Source organism: Mus caroli, chromosome 19, assembly GCF_900094665.2.
Source record: "Mus caroli chromosome 19, CAROLI_EIJ_v1.1, whole genome shotgun sequence".
Classification (NCBI taxonomy): domain Eukaryota; kingdom Metazoa; phylum Chordata; class Mammalia; order Rodentia; family Muridae; genus Mus; species Mus caroli.
In genome coordinates, this window is record NC_034588.1 from 51,529,711 (window position 1) to 51,534,544 (window position 4,834).

A 4,834-nucleotide genomic window follows, 5' to 3' on the forward strand; every position below is an offset into this window, starting at 1 on the left:
GGACTGAGGGACCTGGCAACAAGACACTGCTCTTACCACGCTGATACCTGTTTGGAGCTTCCCATGATGAACAGGATCTTTTTTTTTTTTAAGGGAAGAAGTAAAAAGTCTCAGCCCAGGAAGACTCCAGACTGAAACATTCCCACTCTCTCCAAGACTTTCTGTCTCAGAAGCAAGGAACAGTGCTTCCTGCTTCCCAGGACAAGCAGCTGATAAGGTCACCGTGTTCATGGCCTACTAGCTATAGACTTCCCAAGAGGTAGGGTTACCTGAAGCTGTGTGGATTTGTCATGTGGCCTGGGCATCCCCTTGAGTGCCCTCCCCAGCCTCTAGCCTGTACTATGTCCAGCAAATATGTTTGGCTGGCTAGAAAAATGAATGGCAAACTCCTAGCCCTTTGGGTACCATTTGCAGACATAATTCTTCAATATATAAGACAAAAGTCTGCCTCTGTTGCTTCCTTGCTGTGTGGCTTGGAGCAAGAATCTTAACCTCTCTGAGTCTCCTGTTGTATAAATCATACTGGCAAATCGCCTCCTGGCTGCTGGCTTTCCTCATAGCTTTAGTTGCTGTTCCCTGGGAAGAGCAGATATGCACTGGTGGGAACCACCAAGGCAGCTCCCTGGGTGTCCCTTAAGGCTCTCAGCTTCAAAGGTGCCAGCAATGTCAACCTTGGTACCTACTTCCTGGTGTTCCATGGTGGCACTGCACAAAGACTTCAGGTCCTGGGCAAGTTTCATCTCCAAGGTTCTTGTAGTGGAAAGCATCAGCCAATGTCATTATAAAGCAAATATGTTAACATTTCAGATTAACCTACTACCAAACCAAACCAGTGGGGGGTATTGGGGACCCAGGGCTACTGTAGGAAGCAGGGTGCCTGACCACAGTAGACAGAAGCTTCATCTACTGCAGGAAGAAGATCCAGTCTGGCTGCAGTGGCTTTGACAAGCAGGTCTGCCAGCTGATGCCTCACCCAAGACCATGGTACAGCCCTGAGCAGAGGACAGACTATATAAAGTCAGTCCTCCAGAGCCCCACCAACCTCAGTCTCTACAGTGTGTAACGCCTGTCTATACCTGCCACTGACGATGCTTGCAAGGACCCTGAATGGACCTCAGGATCCTGTGGAATGACCAGAAAAGCTGTGGCTGAATAGCCTCTGAACAGGCTTGCAGCTGCCCCTCACTGGTGTCCCTGACTCCTCCAAAAAGCTCGGCAGAGGACAACTGAAGGCCAAGCTGAGTCCAGTTTCCTGGCCTAGAATAGCCTAGCAGGAGGAACGGGCTCAGAAAGCTGGAGAGAGCCATCATTACCTATCATAGCCTGGTTCCGGAACACCCGGGCTGAATGGAGGTGCTGAGCTCTGAGAGATGGATCAAGCTAGGCCTGGAGGGATTAAAGAAGGAACACAGGCCAACACCACAGCTCTGCTGGTAAAGCCATTTGCTGCCAAGCCTGTGACTCATCCCTGAGACCCACTGTCCCTGACCTCCATGCCCACCCACCACCCCACTGTACCACCACCACCACCACCACCACCCACACACACACACACACACACACACACACACACACACACGCACAAAATAAAAATCTAATTTGAAAGAAAAAATATAAATAGCATGCTAAAGATGCCTTATCGTGTCCAGGGAGTTTATGCTCTTAAAAAAGGCCATAGGGAGGTGCAGGCTCTTGGGAGTCAACTCAGTTATGCCTGTGGGGGTAACTATCATTTCCCTATCATTCCCCACAGCAGCCCAAGTCCCCAAGCTCCAGCCAAAAACCACCCTCCCCAGAGCTGACTCTGGCAATGGTGAGACCAGATCTGGGCATAAAATGTCCTAGGAAATGACAGCCACATTTGAGCAGGAAATTAGTTAAGGGATTTAAGGGGGTGATAGAAAATAGTCTGCAGACCTTGGACCCTGAGACTCCCCAAACTTCACACTTTTCCAAGCCGCGCGGCGCCGACACCAAGCTAAACCGAAGAACGCTTCCGCCCTCTAGTGGACAGAACGGCCGTAGTCCTGGTGGTTTCAGGTGCCCTCTTCCTTCAGTGTGATAGAGAGGACCCAGAAAAGGACAAGCAAGGATAAAACTGTGGACCATTGTCTCTGGCTCCTATTCCCTGCCCTCGTTCTTCCTCAGCAGTCCCCCATTTTCCCACCGATCAGACATCCACCCCTCCTAGCTTGCTTGTTTGCTCCCACATAAAACTCACTCTGTGAATGAATAAAGGAGCTTAAAATGGGAGCCTCATCCGGAGAAACTCGGTTTCAACTGGCAAAGCCTGGGCTCAAAGTCAAGTTCCCATACAGTGGGCACCAAAGAGGTATTTTCGGGTGGCCGGGAGGCACTTAGGTCCTCGCCATAGACTTCAGAAATCATTTGCACTCCTTTTTCCGATAGGACAAGGGTGGGTGGACCAAAGTGAGGAATAAGACAGACCCTGAGCTCCGTGATAGGCTTTGGAATCCCCAGGGCACCAGAGAATGGACCCGTCCCACCCCTCACTTTCTGCAGTCCTTGCAGACATTCATGCCTAAGGGTCCCTAGATAGCAGGTGCCCCGAAGCCATGGGAATCTCCAGCTTCCCGCCGACTTCCAGCTGCCCGAGCAAAGCCCTCTGCCACGCCCCATGCCTCAGCCCTGTCTCTTGTCTTTCGCTGTCCCAACTTCATCTGAGGCCATCCTGGGATCTGGTAGTATGTGACAAGCAACATGTTTACCCTCGTTGTCTGGACAGCCTCGGCCACTCTTTTTCCTTTCCTTTCCCTTTCCTTTTTTAATTACCTACATCGTGGCTTAGAACCCGCTGATGATGTTCTATCACCACCTAGTGGTCAGATCCAAAATGTGTGGCATGGCCACACCCAGCGTCTTGGTACAGGACCACCTGATCGAAGAAAATGAAAATTAATGTATGCCTCTAAGACAGGATGAGGCGGGGGGAAAATCCCAAAGCCTGTTTATGCAGAGGCTGAACCAGTGTCTGTCAAATGCTGGCAGAGGAAGGAGTGGGCAGGCAGAAGAAAACTGAGTTTGCCAGGTGTTCTCTTCGGAGACAGCACCCTGAGCTGACATTTATGACGCTGCCATCATAAGCCAGGCTGGGGTGCGTCCGGCGTGTTCACGCTGACATGACGGAGCATCAGAAAACAGGCTCAAGATCCAGTGGCTGCTGAGTGTGGAGCTGGGACTTGAACCCAGGAAGTCTTAACCAGGTTCCGAGACTGAGTAGCAATGCTTTGGTCACCTGGGCACAATATCATGCAAACAAAGACATTAAAGGTACCGCTACTGTAGATGGGCTGTGTCTCCAGATTCTAACGCCAATTTCTATGGGTCCAACTTTTTGTCAACACCTTAGGCTCCGTGCCAAAAGAAAACAATAAGAAGACACCGGTACTCTTCCCTTGGCGGCCATCTTTTCTTCCCCGAGATCCCAATGGTGAGACTGGCTCTTCTCACCTGCAGCGGTGAGGCTAGGGTTCCCCCTCACACAGCCACAGCTGCACCCCTTTTGCCCTGGCGGGGTCCTGGCATGGGGCGTCATGTTTTGGAAATAATAATTTTCTTCTTCCTAGCGCGTCTCCATCCTTACTCCTTCCTCGCCCTGCTGCTAGCTCCCCTGAGGAAGTTGAAGAGTTTCCTCAAACCCCCGCCTCCACTTTGTCTGTACAATGGGAAGCAGCTGGTCCTGCCCGCACAGCTGCACAGGTCTGTGACTGGCTGTTCATTTGTGCTCAGTGTTTTATAAACAGCAAACTGCAAAGGGCAAACTGCTCCATCTACAAACTCAAAGGGCTGCTGTCCTCCATTTTTAAAAGCGTGTGCATCCAGAGACACCACTGTTGTCAGAAAACAAAACAAATGCACAACCCCCCCACCCCCCCATCAAATGACCTTTGGCACAGAGCACGGACAAACGCAGGAAGAGAAAGATACACACCTCTGTTCCCCACCAACCCCCGGCCCCGAGGCAGGAGTGTAGATCTAACAACAGTAACCACACCCAAAAGTATACAGGAAAAGAAAATCTAACAGCTCAGAAACGAAATTGCATTTGCTTGAAAAGCCAAGGGCCGGGAGCCTCCACATCACCAGAGTGCTGTGACAACGTACAGATCCTGTATTGAACCACTTAATGGTCTGTCAAATTCAATTAGGGGAAATTTTGAGACTTCCCATTTAAACGATCTGTTCTTCCTTCAAGACTGAGTGTCTTGGATGAGAACCTGGAAGCCATACCCGTCTCCAGAACAGCCGGGAAGGCTCTCCAGAGTCTCAACCAAATGCAGTGTTGTTAGGGACTTTCCTTAGGTGCGGTCTTTGTCCCTGAGGAGATACAGTCCTGCTCCAGGAAGAGGAGAGGGCTTGGCACTTGTATGATCTTCTGGAGCTGTGAAGGTTGGCTCTGGATAGTACTAGCGTTTCCTGGATATTTAATCTCCACTGTGATTATTTCCAACCATGGTAGATAGTAGACTTTTGCCAACGAAACAACAGAGGGGACCTCTCCATCACTCTCTTGTCAGCTTGCTCATCCAAAATAGGGCGTCAGCTCAGCATAGTCTAATGAAGAGTAAGGCTGTCTTTGCTTGGTGTTTCTAGAACCAGTCAAGACAGGAGAGTTCAGCAACAGGTCATCTATGTGCAAGCATTTGCCAGGAAGGAGAAGCAGGGACTGACCAAAGGAGACAGAGGGGGAGTGTACTGGCTAGTTTTGTGTCAACTTGACACAGCTGGAGTTATCACAGAGAAAGGACCTTCAGTTGAGGAAATGCCTCCATGAGATCCAACTGTAAGGCATTTTCTCAATTAGTGATCAAGG